Below are 19,714 nucleotides of genomic sequence, written 5' to 3'. Positions count from 1 at the left end.
CTCATCTCTGGCTTCATCAAGAGATTTCTGCAAGTTCAATATTTTTGCCAAACCTCGATCTCTCGCTTCTTCAATATCCTTGACTTTATCTTCAAGTTGTGTACACTTAAGATTAGTGTACTTGTTCTGAGTCTAGAGTTCATCGAATTCTTCTCTCACCTTCGAATTAGCCTCTTGATCTTTCACGACCAAGTTCATCTTCGTAGTCCAGTAAGATTCCAATTCCTCCATTCTTTCCAACACTTTCTCAAGGAAAGCATCCGTCGCAATACAGCTAGATTCCCCAACCTGAGATTCACCTGCCATTTCTGCTAACTGCTTCCTCCTTTGTGATCTAGTATAGACCATCCACTAGCTTCACCAAGTTCCCTGCAACATGAACTAGCTCTTGATTCCACTTGTCAGTGAGATCAGCTTCCTTCACCTGCAAGTACCTATTTCCACTGTCACGAGCAACCCTACTCAAACACCAACTGTCAAGTGATACACACCTTCAACACCAGCACCAGCTCCTTGGCACTAGCTCTGATACCAACTGTCACGCCCCTACACCTGCGGTAGTCTTTCAACTGCTTATAGCGAGGTGCGGCACCACCGAACACTTTCTTTTCACCAATACTTATGTTCATGGACTACACCTTAACATTCGATACTTAATTTATTTTTCTTCACCAAGTATTATTATTATTCCTTTATACTAATGAACACCCATACACATTCATTATCCACAGCAATTATACATGAAGAAAACAATTGCACAGTATAAAGGGAGGGGCAACTCCCTGAAAAATGAGTCTGCCCAATTTCAATATATTATAAAACTTTACAATTTTACAAGTATACTTGAGAAACCCCAAGTTTCATACTTAGCCAAATTTACAACCGACAACACCTCCGTGTAGCCTCACTGTTTCAACATACGAGTTACCTTGCCCGAGTTGGGTGGGCGCGCCCTCACATGGACCACCAACCAAAACTTCCACAACCAAACTTTGTGTCTTCGCTCACTCGGCGGGTGGGTGCCTTCGTGCACCCTCCACCCGCACTTATGATCGTCGGGCGAGCGCCTCACTGCACTCTCCACCCGAGTCACCAATCGGCGGGCGGGTGCTCTCACGCACCTTGCCACCCGAGCCTTCAACCGAAATGTTAACTGAATTAGCGGGCGTCCTCACCCGAGACTTTACTCACGTTTCCTTCCAAACGGTGGGCGGGCACCTTCGTGTGACCCACGACCCATGCCTTCAATTGTCACCAAGTTTGCTTGCCTACCGTGTAGAACTACCCATAGAGCGGGCGCATAGACTTGCGCCTTGCTACGGCCTCCTAACACCTTCACACTTCTCTTACGATGATGAGCGATATTCGTTATGCCTCCAAATGCTCCAACACTTGCTATGTTTATACGGGCGGTTGGGCGAGTTGAGCTGCCCAGCCGACTCATCCACCGCGTGCACCGAAGCCCTCACTTTGTGCCAACTCGTTTGTCTTTGTTGGTCAGACAACAATCCTTCGCTCGAGTTGCTTATATCATGAGGTCAGCCCATGGGTAACACCAGCTCGTCCCCACGCTATAAATTCACCATCGCTAAGCCTTCCACATGCATTTTTCAGGTGTTCCTTCGCACACCTAGGCCTCAGCTCGTCGCACTTCGCACGGTGGTAGTAATTCGGAACGCAGGTCCTTACATCAAGGTTTCATAACATTGTAGTAGTACCTCCATGGATCCTCCTATGGCCAATGGAATGCCTCACCAATCCATGGAAAGTAAACCCTCACACAGTGATATTTACAAATACTACAGGGATTATACGGATTAAAGTCTCGTATATTGAATTCAAATTTGACTATGGAATTTCCCTCGGAATTTTTGATTTTCATGTTCTTTATCTTTTATAATCCAATATGCAAAGGAAGAGTGGGCCATGGTGCTTTCTTATTCCTATGCAGTGTTGCTAACAACCTTGTGGCGAGATGATATGATACTTCCTACATGACAAGTTTTGTTGAAAATGGCAACAAGAAATGCTAAAAATTGAAGTGCTAAAAATAGCATTGCTATAAATAGCAGTTTGGGTACTAGTGCTGGATTGAGCAACAGGGAATGAAAAATGGAAGTTCTGAAAATAGCATTCTATTTTTAGCAGTTCAGGATGGATTCCTATTTTAGTCAGTCCCTATACTAAAATAGTGAAGTAAAATTCGAATTTGATCTTAGCAGCAGTTTGAAAATAAATTAATTAATTCACCATGAGTTAATTAGTTGTGAAAAATCAAACATGAAGTCTATGTGAGGACATGCAACAATTTCTCCATTAATTGAGGAATTTATCCATCAGTTAAAGAGATAAGAATGAGTTCTAATTTGAGTTGTAACTAGTTGGTTCAGTTAACTAAGTCAAGTCCAGTTGGATTGATTTAAACAATTTGTTTAAATTAATGTGAGTTCAGTTAGTTAATGCTTGCATGCATGTAACTGTTGTTCTTGAGACAACTGAATATTTTCTCATGAATAACTCATGCATGTTAGTTCAGATAGAGACCCAGTTGAGATCAGAGGAGGGATAGTACTATCAGTTGGATGGATTTTTCCTATAAAGGAAACTCATCCATGGAGAAGGATTTATCTCCTTTAGGACCATGCAGTTAGATCAGAGGTCAGTGAGTGTGTGAAGAGGCCAATTCACACACGTGGCCTCACTAGACCCCAAGAAAAGTTGCGCAAAGAAATATGAGGCTTGGAGGGCAGGGGATAAGGTTTGAGAGAGGCCTTTGATTATCTATGAGCAGCAGAGGGATTGCAGAGAGAGCAGGATAGCTTGTGAGCTAATTCTTTTTGTAATCCCGACTATATTTCCACTTGTATGATAATACAGAGTTGGGGTTTTAGGCTGAGGCTTTCCCCGGTTTATTTATTCTGTGTTATGTGTGATTGCTTCTCATTCTTAGTTATATGTGTTCTCATTGATCATGCTCAAATTGATTAAGCTTCCACAAAGTTTGTTGTAGAAGTAGATCTTGTATTTTGCTTTAGTATATTGCATAATCTGTTGATCTAGTTGAGTGGGTAGAGACAGATGTGGATGGAGCAGCAGAGAGAGCTATAGTGCAGGAGTCCCAAGATTGTGTAGAGCTAGCAGGTTGCAGCAATGCGACAGGGCACATGAGTGTTGCACCAGTGAAAGATGGCACAGAGAGGTGTGTAACGGTGCTAGATACATGGAGTGTTGCAATAGCTCAGAGGTTAAAGAGGGAGCACTTGTTAGCGATAGATGGAGCTTCAACATCAGAGTATGTTTCTAGCCCAACAAAGAGGTCAGTTGGGAGTTTTTTTTGTTTCTAGAGTTGCTGGAGCAACCACACTTGGTAGAAGTGTTGCATGCAGAACATTCCAAAGGTACAGGATTGGGTTAGAGTTGAAGCCTTTCTTGTTGAGAGGGAGTGTTGAAAATGGCAACAAGAAATGCTAAAAATAGTAGTTTGGGTACCAGTGTTGGATTGAGCATCAGGGAATGAAAAATGGAAGTGCTAAAAATAGCATTCTATTTTTAGTAGTTCGGGATGGATTCCTATTTTAGTAAGTCCCTATACTAATATAGCGAAGTAAAATTCGAATTTGATCTTAGCAGCAGTTTGAAAATAAATTAATTAATTCACCATGAGTTAATTAGTTGTGAAAAATCAAACATGAAGTCTATGTGAGGACATGCAATAATTTCTCCATTAATTGAGGAATTTATCCATCAGTTAAAGAGATAAGGATGAGTTCTAATTTAAGTTGTAATTAGTTGGCTCAGTTAACTGAGTCAAGTCCAGTTAGATTGATTTAAACAATTTGTTTAAATTAATTTGAGTTCAGTTAGTTAATGCTTGCATGCATGTAACTGATGTTCTTCTGATAACTGAATATTCTCTCATGAATAACTCATGCATGTCAGTTCAGACAGAGACCTAGTTGAGATCAGAGGAGGGACAATGTACTATCAGTTGGATGGATTTTTCCTATAAAGGAAACTCATCCATGGAGAAGGATTTATCTCCTTCAGGACTGCGCAGTTAGATCAGAGGTTAGTGAGTGTGTGAAGAGGCCAATTCACACATGTGGCTTCACTGGACCCCAAGAAAAATTGCGTAAAGAAATAGGAGGCTTGGAGGGCAGAGGAGAAGGTTTGAGAGAGGCCTTTGACTATCTATGAGCAACAGAGGGATTGCAGAGAGAGCAGGATAGTTTGTGAGCTGATTCTTTTTGTAATCTGGACTATATTTCCACTTGTATGATAATACAGAGTTAAGGTTTTAGGCTAAGTCTTTCCTCGGGTTATTTCTCCTATGTTATGTGTGATTGCTTCTCATTCTCAGTTATATCTATTCTTGGTTGATACTGCTCATATGTGATTAAGCTTCTGCAAAGTGTTGTAGAAGTAGATCTTGTATTGTGTTTTAGTTTATTACGTAATCTATTGATCTACAGTGGGAATTTCTACAAGTTTGTCAATGAAATACCTTTGTAAAACATGTGGAGGCTTCTCTCCTCCAAACACTCTAATGAAGGTGCCACCTAGTGAGGCATACCAATCTGCGATGTCTGTTATGGCCTTCATTCCTTCTTGTGACATGTAAGGTGGATCTTTTTCAAAGATAAGCTTGTACAAAGGGATGATAAAGTGGTCAGTTAGATATGTCATTACTCCTCGATGACTACATTCCAAAAGTAACCTGCAATAGATGTGCATGGCAGGATCTCGTGGTGTCGATGTCTAGTTCATGTACAGAATTTTTGTTGTGAACATATTACATCCAATAACTATTCAAACATATAGAACTTTGCTCACTCACCCCCAGGACAATTTTAATAGCTTCCCCTGGTTCACCACCTTGTCCAATAAGACTTCCCACCCTTCAGGAAAAGTTTCCTTGCTCTGTTGACCATGGATCCTACAAGCGAAGATAAACAGGATCTGGTAAGCCTTCCTAAGGGACCTTGTCTTGTACACATGGGTGGGTGTCTGTCGAAACTTTGATGGCTCTTTCACCCACCCTTTAACAATGTATATTGTGTTCACATAGTTATGGGTGGCATAGAAAAGTGAGTCCATGTGCTCTACTGCCTTGGGAAAGTGATACATGCACTGGTAGTCTTTTGTCCGAAAGGTGGCAAGCTTCTGTCTGCTAGCACTACTCAATGTCATGGTCTTCTCATTAATGTGTGATACAATCTAGTTGATGACATCTACACACGGGAAGGATGGATACCTACATGAAACCTTGTATAATCCTAACTACCAGATGTTGAGATAAACCTGTTGATCCTCTAGTTCTACCTCAAAGCCCTTTGCAAAAGCATATTTAACCTGCTTCCATGTCAGTGATGATAAATTTCTATAAACAACTGAGTATTTTCATACATGATGGGGAGAAACTGCCGATTGGACAAATCTGGAATTTTAATTAATCAAACCCTTGTTTAATTAAACTATCAGAACCACTTTTATGACAAGGAAAACACAACTTTACATAATTTAGAATTTAAATTAATTAAATTCCCCGTTTACCAACTATCGGACCCCGTTCTCTTCTGTGGACCCCAAATTAAGCTATTATGCTAAAACAACAGAACTATTCAAACTTCCCAATATATGACAAGCCTCTACTTTTACCCACGTAACCGAAAGGAAATAAAAACACTGCTCATAACCTTCTCGGGTCCAGAATTGAAATTAAATCACACGCATCCCTTAACGCGATATCCGTCGGATCTCATTCCTTAATCCCAAATGGTTGTGATCGATCCAGAATCCAACTGGATTAAACCACAATTCATAACTCATCGCCTCTGAAATTTTTATTAAACTCCGCTCTTTTTCCGATGCGACTACTGTCAGATCTGACTCCTTTCAACTGACAGTCTAGATTAACTGAGCTATTAACTCAGTTTTATAATATATTGTGTCCGAAATTGGAATTAATGTTCGCGCTTGTTAGCACGCAATCACTGTTAGATCTATTGGTATGTTGATCAGACGCTTCAGATCTTTCATCGATATTATCCATCGATTTGGCTGATCCGATGATCACCGCTCTTCCTCTAGGTTTCTCGTGAATTCGTCAGGGTTTTGCCAGACTTAGCACTTCTTCCAAGTTATTTAGTCTTGTCCGCTTTCAATTGGCGATTAAAAAATTAACGCCTTTGTTTAGGCGAGCCTCAAACATCAAACTCCACACATAAATTCCTATATTTAACAGAGAATTCAGCCTAAAATTAAAGATACAACGAAAGAAAATCACATAATAAAAGATCATGCAGAACACATTTTACACACAAACTCCTTTCATTAATATCAGTATTTACATAAATATACAGAACACCTCGTGCTCTGATTAATTCACGCCACTGTTTAGCCCTCTCTAACACCTCTAAAACTCTGTAACACTCTATTTTTCACTCTCCTCACAGGCTTACATTTATAGACATAATTACATAATTATGGATTATACTAAATCCATGATTTTCTCCATAATTCACTCAACTAATTCCTATTCGAGGATCTCGTATCCCTAAGATCTCTACGGGATCTACACATATTAATTATCCATGATATTCTCACATAGTTGAGAATATTTCACAACTGAAAACCTCACACATAGATTTTTCACTCAATCTATAAATATTCCTAAAAATAATTAAAAACATCACCCCCTAAATCAACCAAATGTAAAATAATATTTTGAGCGGGATGCTCCTGCATCAGATTCCCGATGTAGAAAAAATTCATAGACTCTTGTCTATGAGGTCTGTCACTTTTATGTAGTAATGTGACAGCTACAAGTCTGAATGACTTGCTACCTCCAGGATTCCAAACTCTATTTTGATGCTGGTCCTTCAGTCTTTCTTCTTCATGCTGCTGTGTTTTTGTTCCTGTCATATTTCTTTCTCCCGGTCTCCAAATTTTGAACGAGTCTTGAACTAGTTCACTATTTTCACCTATATCTTTTCCAGGTAAGTTTGTCGTGCTGAGATTAGTAAGAACTAAATCTGAAAGTTCACCATCATCATCACTCAAATTATTAACCAAATTTTGTATATCTATAAAGCAATATTCTCCAACATGCTCTAGGAGTAATTCCTCTTTGTTAATCACATCAACATAGTTGATGTTCTCTATGGTTTCCTTTCCTCCTTTTGTTACAGTTTCTCTTGTTTCAACTTCTTTGGCTTCTGTCCCTTTAGCTTTTGTTTCTTCCTCTAATTGAACTGCAAACTCAACTTCATGGAATGAAAAAGAATCATCCCAATTTCGTTCAGGTTCACAGAAGACTTCTTGATCATAACAATGGTCATTAGCTGTCTCTATAGCAAAAAATTCTTTATTTAGTACCATACCTGCATTCATAGACAAACTATCAGTTTTAAAAATACCAAACCTTTTAGTCTCTTTGGATGCTTCAAGCACCAAATTCCCACCATGGAATTTCTGGGTTCCAGCAAATCCTCTTTGTTGTGACTCAATTCTTATGAGTCTCTCCTTCTCCAACAAAGAAATATGTATTTGTTCAAGTTTGTTCATCAACATAGCATTCCATCTCTGTTGCAATAGATTCTACTTGACCCGTTTGCTTATTCTCCATCCATGTCTTCGGTCTTCATTCTCTTTCTCTTGAAACCATTCCTATAGTATATCCAACTCTGCAATACTTATCCTACACTCTTCATGACTCATCTGACATTTATTTGAACCTTTCCTAAGGTTCTCCATGTTCATTTTCACTAATTCTTCAAACTCAAATTAATATTCGAATTCAATAAAAGAAAATATTTACCTCAATCAAATTCTAAAACTGACTCCTCTTCTTTTCCCTTTTCTTCTATTGCGCCTCTAATTTTTCTTGTCATATGCTTTCTTATCTTTCTAATAGCTTTAACTTGTGAGCTGCAATCAGCCTCTGCAGTAACAAGTCTCTCTGCTACATGATACCTCACTAAGCTACTCTCCTCTAAGTTCAGTCCTTCGACATCTTTCTGGTTCTCTCCTCTGGAACCATATGAAAACTCCTTGCTCTAGGCCGCTGTAAATATTCGCACCTTTCTCTGTTGTTACTTTGCACAAAAATTATAAAGTCTAACAATGACAAATAATCATACTTCACGCAGAATCTTCTTCTGCTCTCATACCACTTATGATGGGGTGAAACTGCCGATTGGACAAATACGGAATTTTAATTAATCAAACCTTTGTTTAATTAAACTATCGGAACCACTTTGATGACGGGGAAACCACAACTTTACATAATTCGGAATTTAAATTAATTAAATTCCTTGTTTACCAAATATCGGACCCCGTTCTCTTCCATGGACCCCAAATTAAGCTATTATGCTAAAACAACAGAACTATTCAAACTTCCCGATATATGATAAACCTCTACTTTTACCCACGAAACTGAAAGGAAATAATGTCACCGCTCATAACCTTCTCGGGTCCGGAATTGAAATTAAATCACACACCTCCCTTGACGTGAAATCTGTTGGATCTTGTTCCTTAATCTAGAATGGTTGCGATCAATCCAGAATCCAACCGGATTAAACAACAATTCATAACTCATCGCATCCCAAATTTTTATTAAACTCCGTTCATTTTCCAATGCGACTACCATCATATTTGATCCCTTTCAGCCGATGGTCGACATTAATTGAGCTATTAACTTAGTTTTATAATATATCGCATCTGAAATTGGAATTAATGTCTGTGCTTGTTAGCACAAGATCACCGTTATATTTGTTGGTCTATCGACCAGACGCTTCAGATCTTCCCTCGATATTATCCGTTGATCTAGCTGATCCGATGATCACTGCTCTCCCTCTGGGTTTCTTGTGAATTCATCAAGTTTCTGCCAGACTTAGCACTTCCGCCAAGTTATTTAGTCTTGTCCACTTTCAATCGGCGATTAACAAATTAACGCCTTTGTTTAGGCGAGCCTCAAACATCAAACTCCACACACAAATTCCTATATTTAACAAAGAATTTAGCCTATAATTAAAGAGACAACGAAATCAAATCACATAATAAAATATCATGCAGAACATGTTTTACACACAAACTCCTTTCATTAATATCAGTATTTACATAAATATACAAAACACCTCGTGCTCTGATTTATTCACACCACTATTTAGCCCTCTATAACACCTCTAACACTTTGTAACACTTTGTTTTTCACTCTCCTCGCAGGCTAACTTTTATAGAAATAATTACATAATTATGGATTATATTAAATCCATGATTTTCTCCATAATTCACTCAACTAATTCCTATTCGAGGATCTTGTATCCCTAAGATCTCTAAGAGATCTACACATATTAATTATCCATGATATCCTCACATAGTTGAGAATATTTCACAACTGAAAACCTCACACATAGATATTTCTCTCAATCTATACAATATTCCTAAAAATAATTAAAAACATGACCCCCTAAATCAACCAAATGTACAATAATATTTTGAGTAGGATGCTCCTACATCAATACATCGGGAAATCCACTGATATTTTCTCAACTAATTCTCCAGTACTACTCTCAGTGGTTTCTTTTGAAACAACTCTCTTAGGTTCCATGGTAACAATGGCTGTTGGAGAGGTGCTCAACAACTTTTTTACCTATGGAACAGAAAAGGAACTCATGGCAAGAAAATATTAGTCTTAATAAAATCTACTTACAAGGAAAGTTCAAGTAGTAAATCAGGCATAAAATAGGGAGGATTGCGTGATTCTCATTGGAAAGAGGGACTAGCTACCTGTGGGAATTGCACACTACGTAGTCCCAATAGACAAGGTCAAATCTTGTGGCTTGAAACTGCGTAATGCACAGTTCATCTTGGGCAAAGGCCTGGGAGACACTATGCATTGCATAGTCTCAGTGGCCAAGATGACAGGCTAGCTCCTGGAACTACATATTGCATAGTTGGATTCAGCTTATACTACACATTACGCAATTCCATAGGCCAAGCTTGTGGCTTGAGCCTTAGGATTATGAATTGTCAGCTGGGAAAAGTGAAAATCGGCCAAAGGATGTGCAAATCTGCCAAGGGATGTGTCAAAAATGAGAAGATCTAAGAGATAGTGTGAAGCTGAGTGAAGATATGACTAAGTGTGAGTAAATCCTTGTGAATCAAGTGGAGAAATTAATCAAATGGAAGGAAAATCAAGTATGTGAGTAGAGTCGTCGCAACGATGACCATAATTGCAAAAATAGGAAAAATAATGCGATACTTGGGAAAGGAAATATAAAACTTAAAACAAAACCTCTACAAGTTAAAACAAGTTAAAATTCCAAAAACCATGAAGAGAAATAAGTGAAACAATACTCACACAAGATAAATGACAAAAATCAACAAAAAAAGCGGCAAAAGACAACAAAAGTGAAACTCACTTGGAAAAGCGACGACGATCGCAACGAACCATCCTTAATCTCCTCATGAATGCTAGAGCTTCAAGATCAAATGTGTAAATGAGATCTAGAAGCGTCGATTAAATAGTTTTGAGCGAATTAGGGTTTATGACGCGCATGCCTAAAATAAAGGAAAAAGCGACGCTTGGCAGAAGTTTTTAAAAATAACGGAAGTGCCTACTTCAGGTTACTAAAAATTGATCCCTATTTTTTAGGGATGTGTTTTTTCTTTTTACAAGAAAACTTGCCATGCACACTGCCGGGAAAGACCGACAGTTCTAGGGAACTGAGTAACTTTCCGACTCAGTAAAATGTGTAGTTTCTGACCTTAGTGAGGGTTGCGCAGTTTTTTGGCTTAATATTGCGCTTACTTCCATGACCACACAGTTTCTGAGCTCAAGGTTGACTTCCAGTTAGGAATGTGCAATTCCCATCATCAGAGATGCTTTCCTTCAAGGATTGCACATTTTCTAGAGGAAAGCCCTGAAATGATGTGAGAACAAGTTGGGAGATCAACTTGTGACTCAGAAAGATAAGCTAAGTGAGAAAACATAAGCAAAAATGAAAAGGTAAGTTTCATTCAAAGGATGCATACCTAGATCTGTGCAAGATGAGCTCCTATGGATAAGAAGGGAGGCTCAAAAATTGAAGCACAAGAAAAAGTTTGGAGGGTGGATGTAGCTGCTACAATACATTCATATTGGATATTATGCTGAAAACTGAGTAGTTGTGGCTGTCTGTGTCTTCGTGGGGTTTAAGAGGGGAAACACATTCATTTAATGTTTGCTGGAGGTAGTAGCATCTTGGCCAATTTCAGGGTTGACCACATCCCTTGGAGTTAAATTCCTAGATGGAATCAAGCAAACCATGACATGTTCATCTTCATATCTAGGGATAACAAGATTGATAAGGAAAGATACAACCTTTGGCAAGCAAAAAGAAAATTTCCTCCATGTATCTTTTTGTGTAGCAGAGAGACTAGGAGCATGGTTATTGCAAAAGAAGAGATTGAAAGAGAAAAGGAGATTTCTTTTTCTACCTTCAAGGATAGCGAACAAAAATAAGAAGCAAAGCAAGCATTTTGTTGTGGAGAATATTTTTAGGTAACCTTGGAAAACTAGGCTGGCCTATGCTACGTTAATAAAATCTAATAAATTTCTAAGGGAAAATAACAAGTGATTGCATGATAGATTGTCAAAAGTCAAGAAGAAGGATCCTATTTAGTCTGGGTAGAGGAGCAACATAAGGGCAACATCAAGTTGGACTCTTTAATGAGGACCCTCAAAGACTACCTTGAGCAGGAACATGTAGAGTGTGATGTTGAAAGAATTACCAACCTTCTGCTACACATAAAGGGTTTTACACACACTACAAAGGTGGGGTTTTATACATGCTACAAAAGTGGGGTTTTGCACACACAATAGAATAAGGTTTTAATACACTTCTATGGAATCAATATAGAATGTTCCAAAGAAGAATACACTTTCAAATGTGGTAGAAGAGAGAGAAGTGACCAAAGAAGAAATTATGCCTAAAATTGTCATAGCAAAATCATCTGAGGTTATTTGATTGAGGGACGAGGTGGAAAATTGGAAGAGTGTTGCTGAATCATTTAGTCATGGTATTACATCGTTATAGGCACATTGTCAAGTCATACATAGAATATGAGACTAGTGAGTATAATTTGTTGGGTTGTGTTATATTCTTTCCACGACTAGCCCACGTAGTTAACCAGGGGGTTAGAAGGGGGGGGGTGGTGGAGCACCCCCTCTGTTGCGCTGATTGCGTAGCGTGGGGGTCACAAGGGGGTTTGAGGGGTGCAGGTAACTCCACTCTCTGGGGTCCAGGCAAGAGTGGAGTCCGGGTAGCGCCGGGAAAAATTCTGGTTTTGGAACCTATGTTAGGTTGGGTGGACCCACCTATGGTTTTGTGCATGATTTTCACACATGTTTTTGGACGCGATGGTGTTCGGTCCATGGTTTTGGATGCGATGGTTTTCAATCCATGGTATTGGATGCTTCAACAGTATAAATATGTATTATAACATTGAAAGTATAATAAAGAAAAATCAAGCTGGTAGTCTCGGTTTTGGGATCTAGGGGAAAATCTCTGTGTATATGTGTTTTATGTGTTATGCTCTTGCATTGTTTATTTTATGTGTTTTAGAATTCGTATGCAGGTAATTTCTGTATGGGGTTAAAACCTACATTTGGTATGAGAGCTATTTTTGGCTTCAAGGGGATGCCTTTGTTGCTGAGGGGTTTCACTCGGGCATGTGGTAGACCCTGTTCAGCGGGAGATTTGTGAGATCGATTCTAGTGGTGAAAGAAGATGGTGAGTAGTGGAAAGATAGAGATCGATTCTAGTGGTGAAAGAAGATGGTGAGTAGTGGAAAGATAGAGATCGATAAATTTAATGGTCAGAGTTTTGAGTTGTGGAAACTCAAGATGGAGGATCTGTTGGTGGATAAAGATCAGTGGATCGCAGTAGATCTGGGTACTAAACCAACGGGAGTGTCCGATGAAGAATGGAAGAAGTTGGATCGGAAAGCAAAAAGCACAATACGATTGTGTGTCTCAAATTCAGTATTGCTGAATGTATCAGGGGAAGCTACGGTGAAGGCTTTGTGGGACAAGTTAGGGACTTTGTACCAATCAAAGTCTCTGGTGAATACACTGTTCCTGAGGAAAGAGTTGTATAACTTGAGGATGAAAAATGGAGACTCGGTGACAGAGCATCTGAACCCATTTAATACTGTGGTAAGTCAGTTAGCATCTGTTGATATTAAAATTTCAGATGAAGATAAGTGCATCAGTTTGTTGTGTTCTCTACCAGATTCATGGGATAGTCTGGTTATTGCAATAGGTAGCAATGCAACTGCCTTACGGTTTGATGAAATAGTCTCATCCTTGCTGATGGAGGAGATGAGATGGAAAAATATGGAGAGCCAGAATGGTGATGCCTTGTCTATACGAGGATGGTCCCAGAACAGAAACAAAAATAAGTCATCGAGTGGGAGATCTAAATCTCCAGGAAAACCTATAAAGGTGGTGTGCTGTAAATGTGGAAAGGAAGGGCACTACAAAAGGGACTGTGAATCTAAAGCTCTTGACAAAGGAAAGGGATCTGATGATGCTCCTTCTGAAAAGGCAAAAACCACCTCAGATGAAGGTGGGGATGTGTACTTGGCTTCTTCAAGTACACATGTAGATCATTAGGCATGGTTGATTGACTCCGGTGCATCCTTTCACTTCACTCCCCATAGAGAGTGGTTCTACGGGTATGAGAAATACGATGATGGTTATGTCTTCTTAGGAGATGATAGGAAGGCTAGAATAATTGGTCGTGGAAAAGTAAAGTTGAATTTGCAAGGTGGAAGCGTCAGAACACTTATGGGTGTTCTACATATTCATGCATTGGCTAGAAATTTGATTTCTGTAAGCAAGCTAGATGATGCGGGTGTAAAAACAGTGTTCGAGAAGGATACTTGCAAGATGGTTTGGGGAGCAATGGTATTGATGTGGGGAGTTCAGATTGGAACTCTGTACAAGCTACAAGGTAGCACTGTTGTTGATGGGTGCAACAGTTCTGTGGTTCCTGAAAGTGGAGCAGAAAATCTAGTGGTCTTTGGAGAGAAGACCATGTTTTGGCATTAAAGGCTTGGACATATTGGAGAGAAGGGCCTTTGAATACTTCATGGTAAAGGTATGGTAGAAGGTATGAGTAATAGATCTCTGGATTTTGATTTCTGTGAAAATTGTGTATATGGGAAGCAGAATTGGGTGAGTTTCCCCTCTGGTGGTAAGAGGGCGAAACAGATATTAGAGCTTGTGCATAGTGATGTGTTTGGACCTGTGAAGGTTCCATCACTGGGTAAGTCTATGTATTATGTATCATTTATAAATGAATTCTCAAGGAATATATGGATATGTTTCCTTAAGAAGAAATCTGAAGTCTTTGACAGGTTTAAAGAATTGAAGGCTCTGCTGGAAAACTAGACAAAGAAGAAGATAAAGGTGTTGATGACAGATAACGGTGGAGAGTTTTGTAGTAAGGAATTTGAAGAATTCTGTAAGAAATGTGGTATAGCACAACAGAAGACTACTCCATATACACCTCAGCAAAATGGAGTTGCAGAAAGAATGAACAAGACGTTGATGGAAAGGGCAAGAAGCATGCTCAGTGGTGCTGGGTTAGGACAAGAATTATGGGCAGAGGCGGTGGAGACAACATGTTACCTGGTCAACAGATCACCTTCATCAGTGTTGGAGGATAAAACTCCATAAGAGGTATGGATTGGTAAGAAACCCTCTCTTTCACATCTGAGGGTATTTGGATGTGATGCATATGTACATGTTCCAAAGGAGAAATGAACCAAGTTGGATAGTAAATCTAAAAAGTGCATCTTTATTGGGTATAAGGATGGTTTAAAGGGTTATAAGCTTTGGAACCTAGTAACAAGGAAGGTTGTGTACAACCAAGATGTGGTGTTCAAAGAGGTGAAAGATGTTATTAAACGTGAAGTCCAACTGAATGAACCTGTGAAGATAGAGTTTGAGCTAAAGGAGGATGAATCAGACTCTATAGCAGAGGAGGAATCATAAGATGAAGAACCACAAACTCCAGGTGTGAGAAGATCAGTTCGAGAAAGAAGGCAGCCAGAAAGGTATAGTCCATCTGCTTTTTGTTCAAATTTTGCTTTATCTATTACTGATGATGATCCCAGAACTGTGAAGGAAGAAGTAGATTCAGAGGATGGAAAACTCTGGAAAGAGGCCATGGTTGATGAAATGGCATCTTTGCACAAAAATGAGGCTTGGGATCTGGTGGAGTTGCCGGCTGGAAGGAAACCCATTGGCAACAAATGGGTGTTCAAGAAGAAGAGAAATGGAGAAGTAAAGGTGGAGAAATACAAAGCTCAGTTGGTAGCAAAAGGTTATTCCCAGGTGCCGGGAATTGATTTTCGTGATATTTTTTCTCCTGTTGCCAAGGTAACTTCTGTTAGATTACTTTTATTTGTTGTTGCTGCTTTTTATTTTGAGGTAGAACAGATGGATGTGAAGACAACATTTCTTCATGGGGATTTGGAAGAGGAAATCTGCAGGAAGCAACCTAAAGGCTTTGCGGTGAAGGGTAAGAAAGAACTGGTATGAATGTTAAAGAAGTCTCTGTATGGGTTAAAATAGTCACCAAGGATGTGGTATCAGAAATTTGATACATTTATATGGGGACTTGGCTTCACCAAAAGCAAAGCAGATCACCGTGTGTATTTTAAATTAATTGGTGACCATGTTATTTATTTGGTCTTGTATGTGGATGATATGTTGCTGGTTGGAAATGACAAAGAAATTATCTAGGATTTGAAGACCCAATTGTCCTCCAAATTTGCATGAAAGATCTTGGTGCTACAAACTATATTTTGGGCATGGAAATTAAAAGAGATCGGGCAAAGAGGAAGCTCTGGTTAAAACAGAGGAAGTATGTCGAGACAATATTACAGAGATTTAATATACAGGATAGTAAACCGGTGAAGGTTCCTATTCCTGTAGGTGTAAAGTTATCTGCTGAATAATGTCCCAAGACATAAGAAGAGGAAGAGGACATGTCCCGTGTTCCATATGCAAGTGCAGTCAGTAGCTTGATGTATGCAATGGCCTGTACTAGACCAGACATTGCACATGTAGTGAGAGTATTGAGTAGGTTTATGTCAAAACCAGGAAAGGAGCATTGGACAACAGTGAAGCGGGTTTTCAGGTATTTGCGTGGCGCTAGTGATTATGGTTTGTGTTACCAAGGAAGACGAGGATTAGACAAAGTGTTGGATATTCATGGCTTTGTTGATGCAAACTGGACCAGAGATCTGGATCAGAGAAGATATACAATTGGGTATGTGTTTAACCTATTTGGAGGTGCAGTAAGTTGGATGAGTAAGAAATAATCTATAGTGGCACTATCAACTACAGAGGTAGAATACATGGCAGCCATTCATGCAAGCAAGGAAGTAGTTTGGTTGCAGAGAATGTATTCAAGTATGGGGTTAGTACAAGGAGCTATAAGGATAGACTGTGACAGCCAAAGTGCAATTTTCTTGGCAAAGAACCCTGCATATCATTCAAAGACAAAGCACATTGATGTTCAGTATCACTTTGTGAGGGATATGATAGAAGACAAAAAGGTGTTGCTGGTAAAGGTGGATACTTTGAAGAATACTGCAGATGCACTGACAAAATCAGTGAGCTCTGAGAAGTTCCCTTGGTGTAGAGAAACAATGGGCATTGTAGGGCTGGATAAATGACTAAGCTCTCTTGTGGTCCCCTGTGGAAAGAAAAAAACAAGTGGGAGAATGTTGGGTTGTGTTATATGCTTTCCACGACTAGCCCACGTAGTTAACCGGGGGGTTATAGGGGGGCAAAGCCCCCCCTTCATTGCGCCGATTGCATAGTAGGCGGGTCACAGGGGGTTTGAGGGGTGCAGGTAACCCCACTCTATGGTTTTGTGCATGATTTTCGCACATGATTTTGGACGTGATGGTTTTCAGTCCATGGTTTTGGACGCGATGGTATTTGGTCCATGGTATTGGATGCTTCAGCATGTATAAATATGTATTATAACATTGAAAGGATAATAATGAAAAATCAAGCTGGTAGTCCCAGTTTTGGGATCTAGGGGAAAATCTTTGTGTATATGTGTTTTATGTGTTATGCTATCGCATTGTTTATCTTATCTGTTTACTAATTCCTATGCAGGTAATTTCTGTACGGGGTTAAAACCTAAATAATTCTATGACCAACAAAGGGAGAGATGGAAATTATTGTGGAAAAGACAAAATAATGCGCGGGAATCTTTGGATCATCAGAAGATGTTGTACAGAACATAATTAGTAAGAAGAGTCACTAAAAATCTTGACTCTAGGTCGGTTTTATGAAACCAAAAATCTAATGAACCATAGAAAAAATTATTACTCCAAAAATAAAAATATAGCCAGCAAAGTCACAACAAAAAAAACAAAAATATTAGCCTACAGAAAGGGGAAAGGAGGAGTGATCAAATTTACTCCATTCTGCTCCTTCGGGATGTTAATCAATTTAATGCCCTTGATTTGGTGCATGAATCTTTCCCACTGGTGTGTTGTCTAAAGATGTGGGCAAAGGAGATCAACTAGAATTTATAGTACAAAGATCTAGTATTTATGAAAGGAGCTTTTAACTAGCGTAATGACTATTACCTAGGAGTTTTTAGTCATTCTTTGGTGAGATAGTGTTTCTCGCTAGCTAGTATATGTATTCTTATGGGATAGATCACCAGAATTTTGAATTAAAAATAATAGAGATATAGTTCTAGCTGTAGTTTGAATGTTATAATACTCACCGCTTTTGAATGTTATAATACTCACTGTTTCCTTGACCTTAATTTGAATGTTATAATGAACCAAAATAAGTAGGAGTACAAAATCATTGAGGATATGAACAAAGTAGTCTACCATGTCTGCATTCTTGGGTGAGCTAATAGATTCCACTCTTCTCTCAACCAAGGGAGGTTCCCATGCATGAGTCAAAGCTCTTTGTGTAATTGTAATTGAGTTGAAGTTATTTTTAAAAATTCTGCAAATAGCCCATGCATCCTAAAAAAAACACCACAGTAAAATTGTTAACCACCATGAAAATATTTCTAGATTCATTAATGTTATTGCTACATTAAGGATTATAATTTTCATTATAAGAGGAAGGAATTCAACATACATTAGGAGGAAGATTCTTGTTTATGGAGCATTTAAAATCTATTGTTACTTTTTGAAGACAAACCTTCTGCTTCAGCTCAAAAGCAAGAAGTGTCAACTACAGGGAAGACCAACTGAAAAGATGAGGCATGCTTGTCTTCCTCAACAACAAGGGAACTTGCTACACATAAGAAAAATACTTGTCCCCAATAATACACTTAATAGTATGATATAAAGAAAATAAGACAAACCCAACCGGGGAGAAAAATAAAAAAAAAGAACAGATTCAATGATGCGAACTCAAAAGAGGATAGACTGCATCAACAAGGATATCTTCCATACCAAAGGAAAATATGGATTCCTCTTTGACTATTGAAACATGGACTATTCCTTTGACTTCCTCTTATCGAAATAGGGAAGCTAACACTTGATCCTGATTTAAATACTAGGAGAGATAACCATGAAAATATTTCTAGATTAATTAATTTTATTGCTACATTAAGGATTTTTCATTAGAGGAAGGAATTTAACGTACATTAAGAGCCAGATTATTGTTTACGGAGCCTTTAAAATCTGTTGCAGTTGGAAGACTAAACCCATGCATCATCCAATTCGTTTTGATTCCTTTGGCTGCCCTCCCTTTGTATAAAACAAGAGATATCCTGAGGCCAATGCATTCAGTGCATTCAGATGATTAAATTAGTCGGTTTGTGTGAGTGGCTTTCTAGAAACCTGTAGATGTCACTTTGTTGGGTCTCACACTATTGTGGTACTTCCTGTCTCTTGGGCAATAAAAATACCACTTCTCCTCTCCGATGGAAGCCATTCCTTCTTGTATAAGTGAAAACACGAGCATAGTATATTTGACTCAACCCTAAATTATTCCATAATGCTACTATTTATAAATTTGTTGGGAATAAAATTTCTGAATTGAATGAAGTGCTATAATTAAACAAAACTTAAAACAAAAATTTAATGTGTAGTTTTAGTGTGGATAAAATAAAAATAGTTTGTTTTAAAGTCTTAAATGAAGATCATAGACTAATATGTGTTACTACAAATTATAATTCATGAACGAAGTATGTTGCAGAAATTACAAAATATTCAGAACATAAGATTTTACTGTATTTTCCTCCTCCATTTTCGGTACAAAATTGATACGTGATACCTTGGACCAAGCTCACCTGAATCAACCACTTGGCATTTAAACCTCATAAAACTACCCTAATATATTTGAAACCTCATAAAACTACCCTAAGATATTTGAGCATCCAACTATGCATTGATTCCACCACTGGGAAACCTCCTCCTAAAGTATCTCTAACACAAATAAAGACTTCATGGGAAATATCTAATGCAAATACAGACTTCAGCGTTTGTTCATTACCTCGTAGTGCAGACATGTGCAATGCATGTATCCAACCCCTGATAGTTATAGCTTCTGTTTCGTGTTTTTTATTTTTTAATTAACTTTTATATTTATATAAATTTATAAGCATATTTTTGTATTATTTATTTATTTGTAGAAAACAATAAATTTATGGTTAGACTAAAA

The sequence above is a fragment of the Pinus tabuliformis genome, chromosome 9 (genome assembly GCF_031772625.1).
Source record: "Pinus tabuliformis cultivar Carrire ecotype Pingquan chromosome 9, CPIR1, whole genome shotgun sequence".
NCBI lineage: Eukaryota > Viridiplantae > Streptophyta > Pinopsida > Pinales > Pinaceae > Pinus > Pinus tabuliformis.
This window is presented reverse-complemented; position numbering follows the sequence as displayed.